The following is a 26,503-nucleotide window of genomic DNA, read 5'->3' as shown; positions in this document are numbered from 1 at the left end:
CAGGGACATGCGCGGTGCGGGATTTGCAGAAAGTGGGCAACAGCCGTCGATTAGGTTCCGGTTCCGACCAGCAACAGCAGGTTCCTGCTACTAATCAGTGTGACTAGTATGACGCTGCCTGTGTGGGATCATCACCCACGGGTGTAATGGTCCTGCATCGGTGCAATCGATCCCGAGGGGAGGCCTGGCTTTTAAGGCTTCGGGTTAGTCTTTTTTCCGTTCTCTTGCTCTGCCCATCTACACGTCCACACAGGCGTCCACCGGCTAATGAGTGTGCGGAACAGTTTTATTAGCTGCGGTGAATGGTGGTGAATGGGTATGCAAGTACGGTGACAGATGTAGGTTACTGTGCAATAGCGCGAGCGCGCGCGCACTCGGTTTTATATTTAGGATGATACAAATTTACGACCCAATGGCTGGGTCGGGGATCGTAAATAGCTTGCGCTTCCTGCAACTGTTGCAACAGTACGGCGTGGGTAACCGGATTGAATTTCATGTGCGGTGCAGTGAAAGCATTCAAATAAGGGGAGAAGAAAAAAGGCTTTAAGACGTGAATTGAATCCAAAATGAAGTGGTCGGTTTTTTCTGAGTTGTTTTAAAGATATACTCTAAAAAAATTGAGTTGTATTAACAACTTAACGACACAACGTTAATTGTATGTTTTGGTCCTTCGAACCCGATACACGGCGCGCGTAATTCAAATATTTATCGGAAAAAAATTCAGGTTACAATGTTTTGGTTGTTTTTAGTATTTTCTTGATCTATTTGCAATTGCTTTTTATATTACCAACAAAATAGTTTGAACAATATACAAGTTACCAGTTTTTTTTGGATCATTCAGTTTGCCAATCTAATTGCATAAAACGTGCTGTGCAGTAAGGACAATAGTGGAAATTAAAATGCTTCTGCTTTTCGTAATCTGCCGAGCTCGGAATTGCTAGTTTGTTAAACTATCTGCACTCACAAGTAACTTAATCCACCAGAACAGCAAAACAGCACCAATTGATGACGGCATGAAATTAACACCTATGAAGCATGAATTTGTATTTCAATCTTTATCACTCTATAACGATTTGCCCGATTTGTGTGTCTGCTCGCAAAAAAGAAACAAACTTTCCCGCTAATGTGTGTCTTGCCTCCGATTAATGTCTCCACGAACAGTGCGATCGCTTAGCCGTCATGTTAAGCAATCGCATCACAGCGTCAAACGTTCGACAACATCGGAGTGTTCTGCCCGACCAGCCTTGGTTGACGATCGCAGATAGTATTACAAACTTAGTCGTTAGCCCTTCCTCAAACACATACACACATTCACTCCAACGAGATGATGAGGGTAGCTGCGCGCGATCGGGTGTCGAAAGCTTGACTTATCTTATCAAACCACGGGCGGGACACACGCGTTGTGCCGCAGTGACAAAGCACCTTTTTCGCCGTCTGCTGACCGGCGTTGATGAAGACACCGATCGACGCCTCGAGCCAACCAGAGGACGGCTAGCCTATCTAGCCATGTCGATATCGAGTGTGAGTATCGCCGAGCGTCTCCACCGCTAAGGCTACAAAGTCCTGGAACGTTTTGCGCTTGCTCGCACGATGAAAACCCATTTACGCCTTGATGCAGCAATCGCAGGAGGATCTGTGTAGTAAGCGTGTGATGGGGATGGTGGTTGTCAAAGATGTCGCCAGCTACGACGATGGCGCCGCGGAACAAACCGAGTGGAAGGGGTGTGGTGGGGGCAAATGTGTAAGAGTGTTAATTTCAATTTATTCTCGAGCAATCAGGTTCAGGTCATTCGATGGTTGGCTTTTTTTTATTGCTCTTAGCTTCTCATTTTCCTTACCCGATCGTAAATGAAAAGGCACGATCATTCGTTCGAGACTGATCGTTGGTTGGTGTGATCGTATTGCGCTGATGCGTTGAAAGACTACGTGAATGGAGCAAAAGTGATCGCGCCTAACTGCTTTATGCGGTGACTCTACATTCCACGCCCTATACCCTTGGCCCAAAGATGGAATGTAAAACTCTGCCCACTTCCGCTCGGGAGGGAGGTGTTGCGTCCGTTGGCACATCGATGCGCTACTAATAATATTAATAACAAGAGCAATTTATAAATCTTTCGATATAAATAACGATAAATTGAATTGCTTCGCACACCTCTCCTACGACGCGCATGTTCGACCGTTGTCCCGTATGTCCCTGTTCCCCCCTTTTTGCCCCTGTATCAGAGGTAACTTGATTCCGAACACGTGGGCGAGGTGCGATTTTGCATCGAAACCAATCGAAGCTGGGATGATATCTGCGTTCAACACTTTTCCTGTTAGTTTTTTCTTCTTTCTTTCCATTTTTTTTTGCATTATTGTCGTTCACTGCCGTCACACTTATTTGTGCGGATTTGTTGGCACCGTGGTTCAGTAATAACATTATTATCTTGCCGTATCTTTTGCAACCCCGCGCATAGGTGAAAGCATAAGAGAAGTGGGGAAATACACACCGATTCGTGCCAATCGGTGGTGTAAGCTTGCTTAAGAGCCGATAAATTATTATGCCGCTACAACCTACACCTCGGCGCTAGGTTAACTAATTCGTCTTTTCAGCCGTGTGTGTGTGCAGGTTCGACCGGGCTGCAGTCGCAACTGAGGGTCGCCGATAATGATGATGTTTAACGTTGGAAATGAAAAGTTGCACGAGCTGGAGCTGGAGCCTGGATTAAGCAGAAGTAATAGAACGACTATTTTTTCACAATGCAGCGCTTTGACACGCTGGATTACAAATTGATCGGAAATGGCTATTTTTCTAAAAACCGGCCAGTGATCATTTGCATAGATACAGGACAATCGCAGCCGTCGGTATCATGAGAATAGCATGAGAAATTGCCAACTTTGTATGCGCGCTTGCACATCGTGTGAAAGCAAACTTTAAATGGAATCAACGGGACATTGGCACTTTCATTTGGATGTTAAGAATTGCGTTCTATCAACTACTTTTATAGGTTTTAAATATTGTTTTGATGCTTAAAAAGAGTTTGAATACTTTTATGGAGATGTCCAACATTGTTCTACAGGTTTTTGAACGTTTCCTGAATTTTGTGAGAAAACTGCACATATATAAGCTAACCGTTTGAAGTTTCAAGCTAACAAAATGAGATATTCAAGTTTTGCTGTGGTTCGAAATGACAAGTGTGGTCCTTGAAATTTTATCCTCAAAATACTAAAATCCATAAAAAAGTGGCTATCAAGCCTCCTTCCAGTGTTAATATTCCGATGTAATAGATCCCCACTTTCAACTAATCTACACACTTACTCAAGCAATCTTCCTACAAAATGACGTTTAAAATACCGGACCCCGGTCGCCGCGGTTTCAAACGCTAGCATGGGAAAGCTATCGCAACCATACGCGTCGCCGCTTTTGTTATTCAGCAGCACAAGTTTAATAAGCGCACCGTTTATCATCATCGCAACAACGTGCAACCGGTATTCGGTACAGATCGGTGCCGAGCGCAAATAATTCAACCAATGCGCAATCCTCCCCCGTGTCCGTTGGATATTGTGTTTTTTTTTGTCGTTGTTCAACCTGTAATCAACCGGGTCCAGGGAAAAAGTGGAAATTCTTTGCACCACCTGCCGCTGTGCAAGGCATGGACGCGGGGGTTTGCTGTGTGTGGTGTGGTGCCGCTTAAATCCCATAATTCTTCCGATAAATCGTTTCTTATCATAAATGCCGCACATTTCATCTCACCTCTTTCACACACACACACAAAGACCCGGGCGCACATGTACGGTGGTTTGTGTGTTTAAGGGTGTTGGCAAATGCCCCATTGCTCACGGGCCTGCTGGGCCGCAGCGCTTCCTCCACTTACGGATTTACACAGCGGCCGTGCCGAGACTTGAGAGTAACCTGTTACCCCTTTCCGGGAATGCATCATCAGGGGGCGGAGGGTGCGCGGGGGCGCTGCTAACCGGAGGGAATATAAAGCATTCTTAATTTCATCTTCCGGGGCGGGGAACGATGATCTCATGCAAACGAGTGGCAAAACGGGAGCAAGAAAGCAAGAAAAACCATCTCTCGTGTGTGTGCGCGCTCCCGCTGCGAGTTTTATTAGGTTATCAATGCGAAGCAGCAAATCAGTGCACAGGGCGGGCAGCCAGGTCTAGGGTTTTGCTCAGCCGGAAGGCTTGCCGGTTCTATTACGTGTACGGTTTTTGTTGCTGTTGTTTTTGTTGCTTTACTTCGTTCTGTATGTTCTTGCAAATGAGCACGGGGCAGGAATTTTGCAAACCAAGCTTACGGCAGCATATAAACCATTGTACCACGGGTTTTAGTACACATTCTCCCAGTAATCTTTTGTGCCTGGGTGGAATAAAATATGTTGGTTTTAAGGCGCGCTTTTATTTCCCGAACACTGGCCACGATAAGGATCGGCCGACGCGGTACAGGTTGCGGCAATTTGTTGTAGCCAGTCCCGTGCCCACCACTGTGTGCTTTGGCGGTTGTTCCGGTTTCTAGCCTCCCATTGCACCAGCACAAACTTTCGCCATTCCGGAAAAGGGTAGTCCACCACCACGGCTGCGATTCTGCATTATGGCCCGCATGGGTGTGAAACCTGTGGCGCTCCTGTTTTGTTTTCCGGGTCAGCCTTCCACAGGATGGACAAACGAGACGTTAAATAAAGCTCCAAACGGTTAAAGTTGGTAATTAATCATCCTCAAATCAGCTCCCCGGGCAAAAGACTAGAGCCCATTGTACGACCTGGTCGATTCGTCCTACCAGATGCGCTGAATTAAGGCGTTGATAAGCCGTTTGTTTGGTGAGAGAATGTTGAACCCCCGCGCAAAAGCTGTTTTGTTCTTTCCGCCTTTCCGCCTTTTGATGCACAAAAGGCTGGGCGGCGGCGCGACGCACGATGGACAAAACACCCAATTTGCATAAACTAATCGTAAATTTCGATGCGTAAGCACGGTGCTTTTTGCAAGGGGTATTTTTAGGTTTGAATTAAGGGTGGAGAACGTTTGCATTAAATGCGCTTTGTTTCGTAATGAGCCAGATAAAATGACAACTTTCTAAAAGCATTTCCATTCTGAACAATAATTCAAAATAATAAAATTCATTCATTTTTCAGGAGTAAATTAACCGAAATTCTAACAATCTTTTTCAAACCTTCGAATCTACCAGTACAGCATGCTCACTCTGTTCGACGGATGCAACTGCTGCTAATGCTCCCATTAATCCCGCTCTCCCTCATTTATCACTCCCGCGAATTCTTTCCCTGCGGAGTGGCTGATTAGCATGAGTTGATGACATGCAAACGGCGGCTCGTGAAATACGAGAGCGCACCCACAACGGTTCGCGCAGCCGTTTGCTTTTTAAACGCGGTCAAGAATCGTTACATGAGTCGGCCAGAAGTAGTGCCTTGCCAGATGCCGGCCGAGAAACTTTGTAGTCATCAGCAATCCGCTGAACACGCGCTACCTCTCGAGACGAGATAGCGCAAAAAAAAGCACAATCACAAAACCATTAGCGCCAGTGATCGGCAACACGTGATGAGACTGAAAAATTCGGAAATTGAAGATTTTTTGCCGTTCGGGATGACCTGTTTCATCTGAGTTACTCTATTGGAGTTCTCTATCTTTAAAGAATGTCTGTTTTTGATGCTTTGATGCTGATGCTTTTCTAGCAAAAGCTGCGTGTGCTTATGCTGTATGCTACGATTCGTCCCATGGCACCGATTTGCCGACCACTGCCACAGAGCGCACCACCGTGTCCCGCATACCACGCTCCAGTGCAGTATTTATGTCCGTGTTTGTTTATTTACACTTTTAATTTTCGGTTCAGGGCAATGTTTTCACTGCCAATTACTTGCCCTGCGGATGCACAGAAACCCGCTCGTTGGCGCAGAGCCTGCCAATGCAGAGCAGAGGATGCAATTTGCTGCCACCAGTGTCGCATTGGCCGCTAGCCAGAGTCCGCAAAGCGCACAGTCATCCGCCATGGCACGTTTACGGGCTCCATCCGAGAACGGTCAACGGTGCCGGGATAAAGGGAAAAAATTAGAGCACCTAGCCGAGCACGAGGGCACACAAAACGTACAGGCGCAACTGGACGATTGCATTCGTACTGCTAGCCGGAGAGAGAGAGAGAGAGGAGGAAGACTCCAGAAGGCTACCAATCTGGAGCAAGCGAGCAATAATCAAATACAAATAAGTACCGAATAAGGTAAACAAATTAAGTTTGCATATTTTGCACCTTGTTAGGTGCTCCACGGCTTGGAAAAAAGGGAAGCGGGTAGAAACGGAGCAACAAAAAAAACGAGCAACTATTTACATTCCACCGTGTTTGAATATGTGTGTAGGATCGTTTATAGTGAACAGTGCGGGTGAAGTTTATGGATCAACGATTTTCCTCTTCACCAATACCCAGCGCTCGCTGCCAACCCCCATTTCACCATGCTACGGTGCATTAGGTGTAGTTCTTTTTGTAGTTCAGCACTACCCCAACGCATTTTAGGAAGCCGTCGAACCGGGTGGAGGTGCATGTGAGGGAGAGTGAGCGCAAAATTTTCATCTTGATTGCATAATGATTGCCAGCAGCACTGCTGATCGGTACATCAACACCCTTCGATCAATAGGAATTTTGTGAGAGGAGCTAGAGCGAGGGAGGGAGCGAGACGATAGGGGCCGAGAAGCGCCCCATCGAGCCGGGAAATTTAGAACAGGAACTAGACTAGCGTGTCTGCAACGGAGCAACGGAGCGGTTTCAGACGTGGTGGCCGCGTTCCTGCGAGCCATCTGCCGGCACGAACGAAGCTGCTGGGTCTATTGTATACTGTTGGAATGTCTGGTGCGTTTGTGTGTGTGTATTTTGCTAAAGTTACACTGACTTTGACCTAGATCGGAGAGACGCTGTTCGATCGAGATCGAGCGTGATGTATCTACCGCGTGAGGGTGGAATGTTTAGCAAGAGTGTGTAGAAAAGTGTGTTTCTGTGTGCTTGGAAGAATTCGCTGGTAGATTGCTTGCTTGCTAGGGCACCTGCACTTGCTAGTCTCGAGCTACGCCTATCTACGTCATTGCGAAACGGTTCCACCGTAGAGATGGCATGCGATTTTAACTGTATTGAAATGATATAAAACATACTCATTACATGATGCCTGTTGATGCTGGCTAGCGAAATGGAATTCAGTGTAATTAAGTCGTATCCCATTGGGTACTGGAGCAGTCAGAGAAGGTCTGCAGTTGACTGCAGACAATATTGTTCGTTTTGGGATTTGTTCTGGGGAAAACAGAACATAAATCTAACCCATATTACGGTCATGCCTGCTTTCCTCTTTATCTTTTGAGAAATTCCTTATTAAAACGGCCTTTGAGGAACCAACAAAAATAGAAAAAAAAAACAAGAAGTCTAAATTGACACATGCTCTCCTCACAGATCTTCTGCCTAATATGAATCTGTTTTTCTTGCCAAGCATTTCATAATACGTTTGTGTAATATTTCTTTATACTTAAAATGCAGGCGCCTATCATCGCATCCCTTGTGCTTTTCCACCTGCTTAATGTCTCATAATGATATCTCTGCCTTCTCCCCTCAAACTTGACCTTGTTGTCGCATAACGCCCCATGTCCAGCCTCTCCAGGTTCAACTCGCACCACCGTAATAGCCGCTAATTTCATAATAAATGTGCCGATAAAAAATGGTCCAGCAGCTACCGTGCGGCGATGATTGCTTCATTAATCATCATTTAAGCGTTTGCAACCGTCACACGGCGACGTGCACAATCACAACAATGGCTGTGGTGGTGGTGGTGGCGGCTGTGTGAAATGGTCCCATCGCCGCCGCGGACCCGATCATGATTGTGGGGTTTTCTGATCTATTCTGGCGTTGAAATCACTATTATCCGTTCCGGGGCGCAATCCGTCGCTAGCAGAAAGGGCCAAAGAAACCGGGCCAACCGTCCGAACCGTCGCACCGGTGCAAAGGTGCAGCACGGCCCCGTTGTCGATGACGAATGTGGTGCGCAGTTAGCAGCGCACAATGGCATCTCGCAAGGAGGGTAAGTAAGTAAGTCACTTGCAGCATCGGGCAACACCCCCTGACTGGCCTTGTGGGATGCGGGAAGTGACCTGCGAGCATGCACGCGGTAGTGCATACCGTTTTGACATTCAATTTAACCGACCGTGATTATGTGGCTGCCTCCCTCGGCAGCAGAACCAACAAAACCGGCAAACCACCCGGGTGCGTTCGGATCGATGGCTGTTATTACGCGGGTAATAATATACCTATTTTTGACACTAGCGCAGCCTACGCACCACGCGCGATATGTACTGTGTGTGTGTGCGGAGATACCACACACGGGAGATTCTTTTTTTTTTTTCAATAAACATGTGCAGCCTGCTTGATGGTGCACCTTTACCGCAGCTTCCAACTGATAGCGGGTCCTGTTGGTGCTGTGCGCGCGCAAGGTGTGCACGAGAGAAGCGAACCGTTGTGGGTCATCAGCAGCAAAACCGGGCTAGGCAAAATAATACACCAGCGCGCGCGTGTTGCCGCTAATGCTGCCAAGGTGAGGAGGCGTGCATCGAGATGTATCGCCCCGGCCGTGTGGTGTTGCCGGTGCCATTCCAATCCGCGGCAGTATTGGCGGTAATTTATACCGTAGATAAATGAAAATAAATGGCAATCAGCACCGTGCAGGCAGGCAGGCAGGCAGGCAGGGTTTGCACGCGGAAGTGAGCCCGATGCACCGCAAACCGTTGTTGTGCCAAGGAAGAAAGGAAGACGCTCACATCGTCTACCACCCTTCCTCGCCTGTATGGGTGATGGCAAATGGGGCGATTAAAGGGGCGCCGGGAGAGGGTTCTGATGCTTCCGATAAAACGGCAGCAGCGGAGTTTATAAAGCGTGTATTACGGCAAATGTGTGCCTGCCAAACGGTGCAACGGCAAGGTGGAGTGTGCAGATAATGGCAATGATAAACGGTGTTTAAACTGTGTATGTGTGTGTGTGTGAAGTTACCCCGCACGCGGACACATGCTTGCCCCGATCGGTACATGCCGGAAACGGGATTCTAAAGGGGGAACGTGTGTGAGGCGGAGGAGACAAAGTACCAGTAGAAAGGACTAAATCGTACACACACACACACAAAACACGTGTGTGCAAAAGTGGCGAGTTGGTTCGCCAGTTTCCGTCAGTATTTGCACGTCAACCGGGTGCATTGGCCCACCAACTGTTTTTGTTTCCACTGTCTTCTGGCTTCTGCTGCCAAATGTGCATCTGCCCTCAGCCCGTTCGGCGAGCGCTGTGAGTTGGGAGTTGAAAACTAAATTATGCGGTTCAAGCGCGGGTGTTGGCATGCGGTGTTGGTCATTGCACATTTGTGGGCGGCGATTTGCACATGCAACCTGTTTTCACCGGTCATAATAAAGCGGAACAGCTTGTGATGGGGAAAAGTTCAGTTGCAGACTGGAGCTAGAATTAGTGGCACAATGCGGGGCCTATTAGAAATAAAATGGGACAGATGAAACGTTCATGTCGAGTAGTAACGTACCAAAGGGATTTGTTTTGTTTGTTTTTTTTCGAGCGGCATCTGGTTCGTATTAGAATTGGGGGTTGCGAGACATCAATGGATCATAATCGCGATTTAATGTTTTATCAAAAGAAGGAATGCAACTGATTAGAAAGATGCTAAGAACAATAAAGAATAATATCTAGGTACAATAAAGAATAACATATTAATTCAATCGGAGAAAATGCAAAAAAAAAAACAGCATCTCCTCACGGGAGCAAACAAGCGACGAACCCCCATTGCCGACACCAATCGGCAGCGAAATCAACTGGACCAGTAACTACACAAGAAACCCTTTTTTATAAGGCTATCATTCACCAATGACGCCATTCGGGCTGGCATGCAGTCACAGAAGTACACGGAAAGTGCATTTTATGAGTGACATTTGCATATTCCGCGAGTAATAAAGTGAAGATTATGGTGTTTTAAGCACACCATTAATCCCCCTCCCCCCAGCATCTCCTCATGCGGTGGATTGTTACCGAGCCGCCCTCTATCTGCGATCGAATCTCGCCACCGCTGCCGCTGCTCTGATCTAGTTTCCAGCCCTGGTGTGAAACTACATCCGGCCGCTGTGCAGTGCAGAAGAACGCACCGAGGTGAAAAGCAAACACAGCGTGCCGGCATGCCCAGCACAAAAGGGACCGAGGATGCTTTCGGCAGGGTCAGAGAGCCCCGATCGTAAAATGTTAATGTTCCGTCCACTTGGGACACCGAACCAGGAAATAGAAATGCAAGTAACGGCGGAGACAACACGAGCAGGACACGAACGAAGCCCAGTTGGGGACAATTTATTACACCTGACATAATCTATCTATGCCCAATGGGTGCGCGATTGGCATAGTTTCTCCCCCCCCCCCCAGGCCGCGCTACGGTCCGGAGGAGATCATGTTGTCGTGTCGAAACGATAAGCACCCGGGATGAGTGCCGCACGCTTTAAATAGGACCAGCCGACGCGATTGGACACGAACGTTGTGCATCTAATTTGCATGCCGATGGGAGAGCAGCCGCGCAAACAAATGGTTATGGGATTGTGCGGAATTTTTGGTAGCTTTGGGTGGCCGGTCTGGTTCAAAACCTTGAAACATTCCGGGGGGAGCGAATAGAGCGACCCTTGGAGGACAAGAAAACGCTCCCGGAATGTGAAACAAACTGTCAGCTACCATAAAATTGGGTGATGTTTGTATGCAATTAAAACAAATAAAATAAAGCTGCGGTCAGTTTGATTGAGTAGGCACATTATCGTGCCGATGCCGACAGAGAAATCGTAACAAATTCATTCGGTGATCGATTTAATGAATGAGAGTCATTTTAGTGATATCGGTTTGTGAAGAGAATTCCTAGAAAAGACAAATTACCTCAAAGAATTTTTAGACAAATTATTGTAATGCATTGAGGAGCGAGTTTCTGATTAGAAAATTGGAGGAAACATAAACCAAATCAAAATGTAAATTTTATTACATTAATTTAATCATTTTATATTAGACAATACTTTGAGAATGTTAAACGTTACAGTAAAATAAATATGCCATGATGGTAATGTTCAACAATCACCACTTTTCTTTCACCTTATCATGGGACCAAACGCCAGTTAAGTTTGTTTCGTCGTTCGCTTCTCCTTGACTGATCGTTTCTCTCCCCTAACCCCAAATCACTAAATCGCAACCAATCAAGCAGGTGACAATTTCACTTTCCAAACGACCTAACTAATTCCACTCCAAAGCAATCACTCACTTATGCCACGTTCGTTTAGCGAAATTAACACAGACACTACGGTTCGCCCCCCCCCCCCCCTTGGACCAGAGCCACTAAAGTTAACGTGCCGTGCTGGACATTCATTAAAAGCATTCTTCCGGTCCACGGAAAGCGGGAAAGCCACGGCTAGCACCCTGCGGAACGGGGTGAGAATAATTTGCTCTCCTCGTTTTCGAACCCACATCCCACCAAACCAGCCAACGCCAACCAGCCGGTTCGTCACTTACGGAAAGATTTCAACTGCACACTTACCGAGCGAATTGGTTGCGACGAGCCCGACACGTTGGACGGTTCTGCAAAATCCGTACCGCAGCTCCACCATCACCTCGTCCCCCCTCCCCCCTTTGGGGGAAATAATTTCGCCTAATTACATTCGTCAACTCCAAACGAGCCTCCCTTGCTCGGTTCGCGTTATCGTCTAGCGTCGGTGGAAAACCCGCGGAGGAGAAATTACTCTTTGTCGGTGTCGCCCAAGCAAAATAGGACACGGGCAGGACCACTCGGGGTAACGACCGGGCCCACCGCACGTGCCCAAATCTGCGCCCGACGGTGCGCCTAGCGTCCCCCTGTAAGATTAGATCGTTTGCATAGATCCGTGCATGCGTACGGTGGTGTCCGTGCATGCGTCACTCATTCGGGGTTCGGCGTTGCAGCAAGGGCGAGAGCGAGTGAAGGGTGTTTTGCACCATTAATCAAATGCACAGCATACCCAATCAACGGTGGTGGTCAACACTTAAAAGGTGCCCTCCTTCATGCCATGGTGGGAAGGGTTCATCTGTTGCTGGGAGTAGTGCACCACTTTGAGCTGGAGCGTCCCATGTGGGGTTTGTGTTGGAACCGTTTCCGCTTAACTCGGGAAGCGAGAAAGCTCTCGTTAGCCGCGAAGATGAACCATCGCGCGTGAGCTGTCTCAGAATGGCCCACAGACCCGCGTTTGAAGCGCACAGAGCAATAAAATGTGCAACTGTGTGTCCATCCGATCGATGGTAATATTTCCTGTACTTCCTGTTTTTTTTTTGCTTACTTGCTTGTTTCATACAATGTTGAGCAAATGAGAGATTGTTGCTCAGGTTGCAATTAAGATCAACCAGCAAAAACATACACACATGTGTGTGCGCGAGCGCGCGCAAAACAGGACGCATCGATTCCCGAGCCGAGGAAAACCGGCCATTACTTACTTTACACCCAGTTCCCAGGAGCGGATCAACTGTTTGAGTGCAGTTAAAGGGCTGAACAGATCGGGAATGTGTTATTAACACTTTAATAAATTTGTTGATTGATGCGCTTTTGCTGCCCGCAATGCATTCGCGTACTGCGTACTAAACGCACCGGAGACCGCGCGCGCACCGTACCGGCGCGGATTGGGAGCGAACGCTAACTGTAACGAACTGTACTGCCACAAAATGTGGGCCAACCGCACCAACCGGTGGTTGGGCAGCCCGTGCAGTCCCTACAACTACGCAGGCTATGTAATTTGCCCGCGCGCGCGCGCGTTCGTTGCTTCCCAAAGTCGCGTCGATCTGGCGCGTCTGTACTAGCGGGAGAGCGTTAGGCGATTTTCACACACATCGGTGTGCCGCTGGAATAGTGTGCACTGTGTGTGCCTGCTATTCTTTCCCTTCAATCGACCGCCCCAAAAGCTCGTTCGGCTACCGGAAGGTTGCCTCCCGTCGGCAGACAGGCGGGCAAAGGGAATGGAATTCCCTTTTTGAACGATGCAGAGCAGAGATCGATCGAAGCGATAAAGCCTTAAAATAAAGCACACGCTCAACGGTGTTCGGGGGCTTGAATGAATTTAGTTATTAAAACTGGGCGGTCGGCACACACGTGCATGGTACGGGGTTTTTGGTATGTGTGCATGTGTGAGTGTGTGCGGGATGATTTCGTTTGCGCTTTGGGCGCTACTAACGGGCGGTTGGCGGGTTTGCTTCATTTACTTCATTGATGCCCCAAAAGGGATGAATGAAAATTCGGAACAAAGCAGGAATGAATAACAAACAAAGCGAGCTGAAGGTTTTTTTTTCATTTTTTTGGTACATTGGGATAAAAGTTTGTGGGAGCTATGCCAAGCATTGTCGAGGAGATATGAAAAACATTGATTTCATAGACTTAATTTTGATGAAAAAAGAAATAATTAATTAAAAACAACTCTCTACAACAGCAAATCCATATGCAGGTGAAAAAAAATTAAAATAAAAAAAAGATAAATTAGTAAACAGGTTCGTGGCTTTAGAGTCGCATACAGTACCACAAACGCGTCCTCGAGGTTGTCATCTGAACTGTTGATCTGTAGCAAGAGCCAACTAGAACAGTGACCGGTAAAGTTCGCTCTTTGTTGTCTAGATGACGGTATCTTAGGCTTTTAGAAACGTCACTGAACTAGAAGATTCTAATTCATGTGTCTTTGAAGAAAGATACGAAGCATATCTGCATTTTTGAGGTGCAAACAAATCTATTAAAGTTATAATAGTCTTTTTCTTTTTTGGCACAACAACTATTGTCGGGCCTGCCTTTACTCACCAGTGATGTGAGCTTGGCTTTTAGTGACTTATTGTTACCATAGCTGGATAGTCAGTCGTACGTATGGGGGCACGGTCTCTCCAGGGCTTAAACCCATGACAGGCATGTTGTTAAAACGTTCGAGTAGAGGACTGTACTGCCAGAGCAGCCTATTAAAGATATAGTACAGACGGAATATATGATGATGGAATTGGTAGTTTAGTTTGGTTCAAGAAAAATAAATCACTATTTTAGAGCCTTATAAACCTTATTCTAGTCTTTATTATTATTATTATTTTCCAGTTTAACATGTAACATTTCTATAAAATTGAGGCACATACTCTTTGAGATCATGTGTTCACTATTTGACCGATTGGAATTGATTGATTCTATTGGTAAAACAAACTAGATGCTTAGATGTCTTGATGTTCAGAAGAATTTTACTGATATATTTATATTGAATTTGAACAACATTTCTATAGTGCGCGATACAAGGCAAGACCATGTCTATAAGATCATATCATTCAGTTAAATTAGTAATTAAGTATGCCTTTCATTGATAGTCTTAAAAAGTGTATGATGTTTGTGGAATATAATTTAAAAATTTAATTTTAGCCATAACACAGAATACTATCTACTACTACTACTAATATAAGTACTACTACTACTTATGCATTTCAAAGTTTTGATTGTTTATTTTGACCCAATGGTACTGAGTGTGTTTAAGGCTGGCAATTACCGGAAAGAGATGCTACGATTTCCTGTTAAATGAAGATACAATTAGAAAAAAACTTTTACACATTTCCATCACTTCCATCACTTGCACACATTGGCCACTTTGCTTGTGAATGGAACCTTTCAAGTAATGGTTGAATATTCGTAAAAAAATGCAATCTACCTTTTCCTGCCAGCGTTTCGTATCAGCATAATTTGATTGCACATAAAACTACACTTGTACCGGCGCGTATACGTCGTCGGCACGCAACATCAGACAAAAAGTGCCTCTCATCATTACGATGCTAATCTTAAACCCTCGATGCTCTTCTTCCGCCTCGACGTCGACCTTGCCGCCACCCAACCTACCCCCAGCTTCCTTCCCAGACATCCCCGGTGGATGGCGGGCACACAACACCATCACTAACCGTTACAACACACACACACACACACACACACAAAAGAATGGGTCACACTCTAATAAAACCGGGCGAGTGTGGCGACGAACGGCACCAACACCCCATACCAACATAAAATGCTATTTGTTTTGCTCCACTTTAAGCGTGGCACGCGTGCTTCCGCCGAATTTGGCCCGCCAATCCCCGGGGTCGCTCGAGGCCGGGCCCGCCGGCACAAACGCGTCAAGCTCGGACGCACAAAAACGAGCCGTGAGTGATTGGATTAAAAGCAACAACATCATCACGATCATCCTCATCAGCTGCAGGCTGCCCGCAAATCGAGTTACACTAGCCGCCACACGGACTACCTGTCGTCTTCATTTATCAAAAGCGGCCCGGTGTGCATTGGGTTACACGGGCCCGGGTTACACATGCTCGAAAGCAGGTTGAACTCGGCCGCTTCCCCCAAATCACCCGCGTGGTGTCCCGAGTGGTGTAAAACAATAGAAAGAACGAGCTTTGTGTGTCGAGCCGCGGGTACGAACAGAAGAACGATCATCATGGCGGCTGTGAAAAGCAAAAAAAAAAAAAAAAACAAAAAGACGCAACAACAAAACCACGCTCGTTGCTGATTAGGAGATGTAATGCATTTTGTCAGCATGGTGCCGTTTTGAGTGTTAGCGGAACAACAATCCCCGACACCCCTTTTGTTTTAGCATGCCCGGCGTGCTGCTGTGGAAGGTTATCTGTGTGGAAGGTAAGGAGGGAGACCATCCACATTACTGTTGTTGCGTTTTTTTCTCCCTTTGTACCGCCCCCTCCGTGATGGAATCTACACTACTGACATATTTATCCCTTCAGCGGAATGGGACGAACCATCCGACCCCCGCAGATACGAGTTCATTTCTCCCCTTGTTCAGAATTCGCCCATATTCCCTACCCTACCTTTCGCACGAGAACAGCAGCCTTTGCTGAACAACAGCCAAGACGCGATCGTACATCACTCCGCTGGCGATGATACGCGTGTTACGTTTTACGCACTGCGCAAGGTGTTATCTTTCGCACATCGCGTTTTCTGCCATCGAGCGCTCGCGTAATCTTTTACACTCCCGGTGTCATGGTTTGCCTGCGGGCGCGCAGTTTGCTGAACTGGATGTAACCAACTCCAAACCAAACCATCACCATGTCCCCCCAGCCCACCGCGTCCTCGATTCTACTTTAAATGCTAATTCCCTGCTATTGCGATGTTTTCTTTGCGCGAGCAGCATCTTCTGCAAAAGCGTAAGTGACTGTTTTTTTTTACATTGCTGCCTGCATCATACATACACCTTGCGCAAGGGTACACACAGGTAAGGCATTTGCGGATCGTGCGTGCAAGAACAAAGCGTTGAAGCTTAGGGTGAATCTTGGGTTTGATCTGAGGCCTGCGAAAAGACCCAGCACAAAGGCGGAAGCGTAAGAAAACAACAATGTTTTTTTTTGGTCCACTTCTACACCATCGCTCCGCCAATGTTGGGGGTTTCTCCGTGGTGACTTAAGTAGAACTAGCACTCTGCGTGGAAAATAGAGCAGTAAAATTAGACCATGATTAATGCGTGTTGTATTCATTTGCATAGCACACATGGAGAATGGAATATTTCGATTGTATACTCTGGTAACAAGAAACAAATGGTTTATCAGTTCGAGTGTGCGTAAATTCTATTTGTATTTTGTTGAAGAATTTCGTGTAGACTGTTGAAGTCTGTTGTTTGGAAATGGGATTTTTCCTGAGGTTTGGTAAACTGGTTGTTGTGATTGTTTCTGCGCTTATGGTTATTGACACCATGACGGTCAATCAGGTTGTGTCTTGATGATTAAATGTCTTGGTGACCCAGTTTTTTGGTGGAGGTTCATACAAGTTCTGATGCTTAAGTGTTGATAATAGCTTGCACTGAATGTCCAATCTTTTAAACCGTCATGTTTAATACTTGTGTGATAGTAAATGCTAAAATTGATACACTTCTTCTCTGCCATTGCGATTCATATTGGACAAGTTCAAGAGACCTAAGTTCACCAAGAATTATGGTAGTTAGTTCATGCTAAATAACAATCGGTAGAGTCAACCGTTTCAACAAGACCATAATTAATCCTTTAGAACAGCTTATTATCATGCGCAGGTATGAAAAATGTGTACCATCTAGATAGAACAGTACATGGAGAAGCTTTTAGAGGTGCCAGAGAATCGATGGACATGCCAAAAAAATAAATAAAAATACTCAAAATTTCGTAACGACACTTATAAACCAACACATTTTCACTTTGATTTTTCCGATTTACATTCCAACGAGACCACGAGCTTCTTAATTATTTGCGGCAGCCCGCCATTTGACTGTCCAGTTGCATTAGTTTCTAACCGGCAACGATTGCGCTAAACAAAACATCCTTTGGTCAATGGAAATGGTCCACTGCCTACAACCCGCCTGCCCCCCCAAAAGCGGAAGGGCACTTTCATGCAAATCAAACGACGCGTTTGCACCGTTCGGGGCCCCGTTGGGCCGCTGGTTATCGTCACGGGGGTCAAACGCGGACTCTCGACACATGGGGGCCAATGCAACATTCATTAATTCGTTTGCTCCCCCTCTTCACCCCCCCCCCCCCTTCCCATTGTGTTGTTTTGCTTGTTTACGTGCCACCAAGAGAGTGAAGAAGGAAGCAGAATATATGTGTGCGCGTCTGTTATTGAAGGGAGAAAATAGCAAAACGGAAACATGTTGCACACCTTCGTTAGAGTGCAGCGCAGACGATGATCATCGCGACGATTAGAAGAGCTTCCCTTCCACTCCGCTGCGTTTCCCACCGTTTAACTGTGCTGATAAATGGTTGCTAAGCAACAGGGGAGCGTTTTCCCCCACACATACATCACCGCTTCCCAATTAATCCGAAGTTAATCAAAACGCGGAAAACGCGCATTCTCTCTGTCTCTCTGTATGTGTCTCTCTCTCTATCTCTCTCTTCTCTTAAGACGGAAATGCTCACCCAATTTGTGCACACCTTCCTCACCAGGCTCAGAAGGGGAATCTTTCGTTGGGAGGCCGATTGCGCTGCCCAACGTCCCCAACGACCATTTCCCATGTCCATCGGGCGGACACTGACGAACCGGGAGTGCTAACGAACCTCAAATGTGCATGAGCACATTGGCCAATAATTACCCCCTCCCGATCGGCCATCCAAGCCTCCATCCAGCCAACAAGCGCATGCCAACGGACCACAAATACACGGCGGAGAAGATTCCGCTCCGCGTTCGAACAACGCCGAAACCAAATGGGAAGTGATTTCAATGCCGGTCACAATACGAACTGCCCTTGGCCCTTGGGGCAGAGACAGTAGGGAACACGGACGGCCGCTCGGACCATGTTTATGTGATCGTAATTTAACACTCCTCCTACCCAACCTCCACAACCCGGTTCCATACCTAACACCACACTCCAACGGAGCCCTTTTAAAGTAGCCAGCCGGGGCAAAGCAGAGCAAACGGTGCGCAGCAGCTGTTATTTCCCGCTTGGGGAGGCCGCCCGCCGTCGCTCGATTTGGCCGCGATTTTGCTCCCATTTACATCGGTGGTTTGATTTTCTGGCATTCGAACTCTCGGTTTTCATGCCGTCGGTGGTTGGTAGTGCGTTTTGCTGGCCGTGTTTTCCTGCGATGAGCAATATTTCTACCGTCTGCCGGTGCCACATCCCGGTGTGGCCTGGGACGCTCATTTCCTGCCCAGTACTCTTTCGGTCTGTAAGTGTGTGTGTTTTGGGTAGGTTTCATTCATTTGTTTACAATCCATCCCGGCTCATTTAGCGCCCTGGAGTTGCATCGTAGTTACATCGTGGTGAACAACGGAGGGGAGGCCTTTAAATAAAGCTTTAACACGTACCCGACCAATGGGACGGGAAGGAGCGAGAGAAAGAGCGGCAGAGTGGCAGAAGCGGAAGCGTACAAACGGTACAAACATTCTATTTCGTTTCTTTTTTGCTCACACGGGGCGGCAAAGGGCTGCTGCGGGCGCACTGGATGGGGGGGAGTATGATTATAAATTGGCAAAAATCAGAACATTGATTGCAATTAATTATTTTTCAACACTCAACATGTTGGGCGCACGCTGTGTCGGTGTTGTGGGCCTGCGGCTGGGCGTTTGCAAGGGAAGGGGCGGAGACGAAAGCAAACGATGCAACGAAGGGGGGTTTTGGGTGGCAGAGAGCTAGTTAATTAGCACTGGTAATTAGATCAGCCGTGCGCCAATAAAGCAGTGCGATGGGTAGAGGAACCGATGGGTGGATTGTTTGTTATACTGCTGCTGCTGCAACTATCTTCACGATACACAACCCCACCATGGGGAGTGAGCAAACGAAATATTGGGCATGGAACGCGGTCGCGAAACTGTTTTGCTACAGTTTTGTTCGTGTAGTTGTACTTTTTTGTTTTTAATGTTTCCCTTGGAATGTAACGGTGTTTAGAGCTGAAAATAAACACTACACGGCGGACACATTGTTAGCACACACTGGCACGCTGGCACACGAGCTTTGTCGAGGGCGAGCGCTGGCTGGTCAAGAAATTAGCAGATCAAAGCGAGCAATGATCGGTAATTATTAAACTGAAGCACGGAGAGAGCGGGCGTCCAGGCGTCCAGGCCGACGTCAAAACAGTGCTGCGGTTTACACTTCAACCCGAGTGGTAAACCCGTACAGCGCACAGAACACTTTCGTGTCATTAAGGCAAGCGGGAAAGGAAGATGAAGCAGCGGCGCGCGCGAGAGAGCAATAAACATAGAATGCAGAAACAAATGAGGGATAAAACCCGACAACAGCCTTTTCCCTTTCCGCGCCAAAACCGCAACGGGGTGGAAATGGTATGGTGCAGTCAAGCGTGGAACAACAAAGCTGTGTACAACTTGCTACGGGTCCTGTTGGTTCGTTCGCCAGGTTGGTTTGAGGTGCCCGGGTGGCCTGCTCCCTGGGCCTGGGCTGTCCCGGGGCCTAGCAGTGCCATCATAGTGAGGATGCACATCGCTATGCTCATAACGCCAGAACCATTGGGGTAGCATGTCAGATTGTGTACAAACCCTTAACGACTTGTAAAGCAGCACTTTCCTGGAACGATCATCTTGCACACGGGATCGGAGCCGAACGAGCGCGGGCTAACGACACACACACACACACACAGTGCGCGGACAACACGGCTTCCCCCGGTCACCCGGACCAGATGATAGGCCGCCGTACCGATCCGTGACTTAACCGTTTCAGCAAGGTAAACACAATAATGGTGACCGATATGATAAGATGAAGCGGCAAGAAATAGAATGGCAGCAGAAAAAAAGTCCCACGGGCCCATTCGGAGGGGTGTGCTTGGGAAAGTGTGCGCAACGAAGAAACAAAGACCGCGTCCAAAAGTGGTCAAACTCATACGCGGACTGTTGTTGGCCCTTGCACCGTGTGGTTCGTAACACGATAAGAACAATCCGCAGGACACGAACCCGGTCCGAAACGGCATAGAGGTCTGTGGATGGGTAAAAGCATGGAGCATAAATCATTCGTCCATTCGATTGGACCATTTTTGAGGAGCGCCTGGCTTTGCAGCCCCCCCCCCCCCCCGCACCCCCTCTCAGTATAGAGGGGGTACTTAGTTATGTTGTTCAACACACAATATTTACACGGGTAATGTGAGCTTGCATGTTTTTTTGTCCTATTTTCTGCCATTTTTCGATAGAATAACCTTATATTATTAATGTTGTTGTTTATTTAATGTTCTGTGTAGGTGTAGCAAGGACTTGGTAAACTGATACTAATTGATTCACATTATGAAATGTAGTCATTTTGGCATATGCAGGAGCTCTCGTGCGTTGAACGATCAACTGAAAATACACAAAATTGATAAAACTGGTCAAAAACGGTACTTGAAAATATAACTTTTTTGCTAATTTTACTAATAGCTCTACAATCATTTCTGATTTTCGACAAACGCTTTCGCTCTAAAAGCCTTTGGATTGGCAATGAAAAAAGGAACCATAAACAAGCGATAATTTACGATAGAGTAAGGGCGCAACGTTTCAAACCGCAAAAGACTGTCGCGCGCTGCACAGTTTTGCCACAATCACCGTTAAAATGCAAGAATACACAGGCACCTTTAGCATAATCAGTGTCGGTTGTTATGTGGTGCAAACTTTCTCACATTATTCTCGTGTGCAGTAGTCGCAAGAACTACACCAAACCTGCGGGGAGGGAACGACGACAACGGCTGTGGTTGCGCTTTGTGCACCTGTGCGAAGTTCGGACCCGGTCGAAACCCGCGCTCTGAACCCCGCTAGAACGCGTTACAGGGTGGAAAATTCTTGGAAGCTGTTAAAAAATCCATTCAAACACACACAGACACATACACACAATGCTGCGCACAACCTCACGCTAACAATCGCGTATACTTTCTATTCTTTCACCTGCCCATTTTGTGTTCGCGTCCGTCCTGCGTACCATTTGCGGGCAATGGTATTATCCAACTTCATTATCTTCAGCCCGCACTGGACTGAGAACTGAAGGTTGAGAGAGAGAGAGAGAGAGAGAGCAAGAGAGCGTCCAATTTTATTTATCTGGTTGAAAATCTGTCCACCAATGGGAGGGACAAAGGGAGAGAGGCATGGCGTGCACCCGCAGGGTAGAGTGGTTTGGTCAGTGCATTACACTAAAAAAAACGCACGGAACGAATCGCAGGGCAAATTGCATCATCTCATCAAGATGTGCATATCTTTCAACGGTCATTCCTCATTTGTTTTAAACCGAGTGCGGAATCCACTGTGCAGCGGAGAGGTCATTACTTCACATTTCGCTCATGATATCCAACCACCATCAACCTGCGCGCGGATGGAGGATCCGGGCTAGTAGTATTTCCCTGGACACGGGAATGGTAATGCTTTGCATCAGAAACCCCCTGGAAGCCCCGGGAGAAGTTCGCACAAGAAGTGGGTTCGGGCCAGAGTGTTGGGTTCTTTACTGGAGATTATCCCCAGTGCGGGGAAACCGACACCGGCCGAGATCGGGACGGCGCTGGAGCACAGGGGCACACGGGAGCGACAGGGGCACACGCACACACACTCCCAGGGATGAATGGGTGTTTTTCTTTCCCATTTAATGAAACTAATTAAGCGGTTTTAATGGGATGTTCGTGGGTATGCAGCGCAGATGCAAACGAGGCAGCAAACTCAGCTTAGCTGCTGCTGCTGCACATTTACGTGGACCGTGGTCGTTGGTATTTGACGTTTCATGTCGATGGCGGTGGGCCCCGAGTGTCATTGTTGCTTGGCACGCAACCGTGAGCCCCCTTTAGCTACGGCTCGTAGTGCATAGATCTCTTTTCTGTACTGGGAAACTTCTGGGTTCGCGAGGGGAATATATAGGGGGCACAGTTCCTTGTTCGAGAAATAATGTAGCGTATGGCACGAACTGATTGCAATTTATAAAGATATGATTACCGGATACGACCGGATAGAATGCGAAGCGTGATTCTAGCAGTTGATGTTACTGTCCGTCTCCTTCTTTGACTGTTTCTCTGTTTTTGTTGGTATACACAATCACACAAGAGTCCTTCCATTACCTGCACTACACACGTATGGCTTCACTGGTGCGTAATACGTCCGTACGCTTTGTTTGTATTTTCCCGTTCACCGGCGAGTACCGGCGAAACGAACCCATCATTTGGATTGATCTCGTTATGCCACAACGCTCCGTCACAACAGGCAAACGTTAGAGCTAGGAAGGGCCCTCGCGTTTGCAAAGTCGAAGTCACCGAAAACAGATCACGATAAGACTAAAAACGGATCCTTATTAACGTGTGTATGTGTGAGTGCGTCGATGCTCTACATAACCACAGCATCCAAACCCCCCCCCCCCCCCCCGTTTGGAATGCGCGTTGCGTTGCGCATTACGCAAAACCCGCAAGGGAAGCCCCGCAAGCCGGGCACAAACAGATAGCATAATTCAATAAACTCTTCATTATTATTGCGAGCCCCGCTTTTGCCCCACCCGCCGGGACATTTTTGCATTTCCCAATCCATCCCGATCCCGACTCCAGAATGGTTCTTTCGTTCCCTCGCTTATAACCCCCTCGGAATCGAACAAATGAGCCCGACTGCGCCGTCCCCGTCGTGCGCCTTTTTGCCGGCACACTGTCGAGGAAAATGTCGTAATCAATGATCTATTCCACATGCGCAGCAAAGGCTCGCGAAGGCTTGACGGTTGGGGCCACGAACAGTTCCCCCCGGAGCACCGGGTGCACCGGAAAAGGGAAAGAATTTTTACATCCTTACCTGTGCCCGATTTGGACATTTAGTGGCAGTAGAAACGTCCACAACACGACGAAAAAAAAAGAAGCTTCCAGCCTCCACAGCACGCTCCATCGCGCGGTTGCAGTTTCTCAAACGATCCCGTTCTGTTACACCCCTGTGTCGCAACAAACCATGCCGACCGCGCCCGAGGCAACGCGATCGTTCGAACGCTTCCCCGTCTGGACCACAAGACAACCCACCACACAAGTCCTGCAGAATTGTAGTGGCATTTCTGATGCACATGTGGCGGGGTGGCGGCCCCCGTTCGGTAGATATCTCTCCCCATTCTGCTTTCATTAATTTGTTCCTGCTTCTGTTTTACATATCAAACTGTCAAAATATCGAATTTCAATGCAACCGGTGCAGTGCCGCAGCGGACCGACCGACCGGGCCTCCCGCCGCCTAGGGACCGGCGCGGAACACCGGGTGGGGTGTGATGAATGATTTTGCCCATTGAAGAGTTGCTGGAAGCTTGTCTCGAATCGATTGCGAACGACGACGATTGGGATGCTGACACAAACACACACACACACACACTCACACCAAATACAGCACAGTACATGAAACGCAGGACTAGTGGAGTTGATCTGAAGGACCCGCGGCCTATTGTCTTATCATACCCGCTTCTGCATGCCCTTCTTTCGGTGGATCTTCGGCATTGAAGGACTTACCCCATGTTCCTTCGAATCTTAAGACGCGTGTGCAGATCCTCTCTCTCTCTCTTTCTCTCTCTCTCTCTCTCTCTCTCTCTCTCTCGCTCTCTCCCCGACTGCACCTTGTCATATGAGCTCGACACGGACAACTGCAGAAACTCGACAGCTTCCGAGCGCTACCGCGTTACATGTTATCGATTGACTTTCAATTGCACCAGTTGCGCAGTCAGTAGCGCCAAAGACGTCTCTCGGACAGTGTGGCTCGTCCAACCGATACAATGGCGTACGCCCGCCTCGCGTGGTGCGTGTTTTGCGGACGAAACCCGCCCTGATGCGTGCGGCCTGAAGCCTGACCGCCTTAAAAAGGATGAATTGGTCATGTTACGGCGGTGCAAAACCGTGCTACTGTCCGTCACGGCTAATTATGTAATTTGACTATGGGCGCACGCGCTTTCGCACAAAAATGGGCAGGCGACGAAAGTCTGCCGTGAGCAGAATGGGGAAAGGGTTGGCGGAACGCTACCGTATGACAACTTCGGCAGGGTAGGCGGCGTACATGACACGCAAGGTCCAAGCAGCTGCGGTTGGCTCCAGAACAGGTCTCGTCCCGTTCGAGGCCCGCCTGAGTCGCTGTGCAAATTGAAACTCCGAGGCAATTTGTAACGAGAGTTCAACGACCTCCGAACGGTTGAAAGGGTCGAGTGTTGGCGCGGAAGGGGGAACATAACCCCCCACCATCGCTGCGAAGGGTAGGCAGGATTCGAACATCGAAATCGATCAATGATGGGCAGCAACGACGATCGGGAACGACACGAGCAATAGCTGATGAGTGCCCGCGTGTACCCCCCCCCCCCCCCCCCCCCCCCGGGCGCTCCGGTTCGTACTGGAAGTCATTGACATTGGCCGAAACGATCTTCCGGACCAACGCCCAGAGTACACGGGCCTGTGTATGATGTTGCGGTGTGGGTGTGGGATGCAATCCCGAACAAGAAGAAGAAGCGAACAACAACAAAAAAAACACCACCGATGGACGCAAGGCAAGGTTGCGCCTTGATGTGTATGTGCTTTTTGCTTCCTCGAGCGGAATCTTCCCCTGCCTGCCCTCGAAGCCGGAAAGGAGCCCGATCGTTGTTTTATTGATCGTTAGCGGGGGGGTTGGCTGGCTGGAGGATCGTCGTGTTTGCTTAATTCGATATAGCACAAACAAACAAGAGCAAACTATAAAAAAAACCAAATACACAGCCGACGAAGAAGCGTGAGCGCAAAATTTACTCTCTATTACATATATGAATATTTCATGTTTCCATGTTCTACAGCGAGAAGGCGATCACATGGAGCGACCGATCCGTATGGGCTCGATCCACCCCGCCCCCGCTACTGGGTGGGGTGGGGGGGGGGGGGGTTGTTGGGGGGTATGGTGTCCCGAGGCGCAGCATGAAGGCGAACGATCGAGCACTATGTGCACTATGTGCTCTGGGATTTGTTTTTCGATCGCAGCCCATTGATAAGATTAGTGAACCGTGCGCCGCGCGTACCGTCACGCCGCCCAGCCACAGCCCAACGACGACGAGCCCTCGAACCGACCGACCGACCGGCCCGTGGGTTTTCGATCAGACCAGCCAGATGGGGCTGGTGCGCCGTTCCGACCACCGATCGGAAAGGATTTTGAAACATACGCGCCACACACACACACACACACACACATACACACACAGCTGAAAAATATCTCATGGGACACATGCTCTCAAGAACGCTGTGGAAGATGGAGGGAGGAAAGGACAAGGTTCTATCAGAGGCAGGATGCAACACAGCAGAATGGTAAGCTTTTGTTCTATTCAATTTCTGTTTTCCACCGAGATGCACCCGTTTGAGGGTGTGTGTGTGTGTGTGTGTGCGTTGCAATGCGCCCGCTACACTAGTTATGCCATTTTTCTCATTCCCTTTGCGCCCGGGTCTCATCATCTAACATGAATTTTAGTGCGCTTATCTGCTAAACCATAAATTCCGGCCAGGCCGTGTGTCTTCGCGACATGCAGCCCGGGCGATGGTTTCCGATCGATGAAAAGGAGCATTTTTTGTTGTTTTGCTTGTGGGATTTGCCAGCAGTGCACTGTGCGAACCACTTTTTGCACCTTCCCAGCTGTAGCACACCACCGTGTGTCCACCTTTCGGGCGTACGCGGGACAGGGGGAAGCTGGATGAGTCGCATTCTCACGTTTAAGCAGCAATGTAGCAATCACTGTACCGTGATCGGTCTGTTCCGCACACGTTCTTGGACAGCCGGACAGGCCGACTAGTTGTAGCGTGTGTGTGTGAACGGGTGTGGAATAGTGGACAAGAACAAGCCCGAAAGCTCACCGGTAAGCAGATTGCTAAATATCGAACTGATCGTATAAGGAGCAAAAGTATGAGAGAGAGGATACATCAGTGGGAATTTCAGAACACTTTTAACCGATGAGTTTTTCGGATCGTAAGCGATAAAGTCTATGAAATTATGCAATGTATAAAGTATCTTTTCAGCCAATTGACTCTAAAATAAGCTTAAAGTTATAATAAATAAAAGATACACACAAAAACAACCAGGGACTCAAA

General features: G+C 48.0%; 1 protein-coding gene across 1 annotated transcript in view; it reads right to left on the bottom strand.

The window, feature by feature from the left end:
• The window catches only part of LOC1273655 (autophagy-related protein 16-1), a 248,291-nt gene that overhangs the window by 43,411 nt on the left and 178,377 nt on the right, over positions 1–26,503 (bottom strand). The window lies entirely within an intron of this gene.

Source organism: Anopheles gambiae, chromosome 2 (genome assembly GCF_943734735.2).
Source record: "Anopheles gambiae chromosome 2, idAnoGambNW_F1_1, whole genome shotgun sequence".
NCBI classification, from domain to species: Eukaryota; Metazoa; Arthropoda; class Insecta; order Diptera; family Culicidae; genus Anopheles; species Anopheles gambiae.
This window is presented reverse-complemented; position numbering and strand designations above follow the sequence as displayed.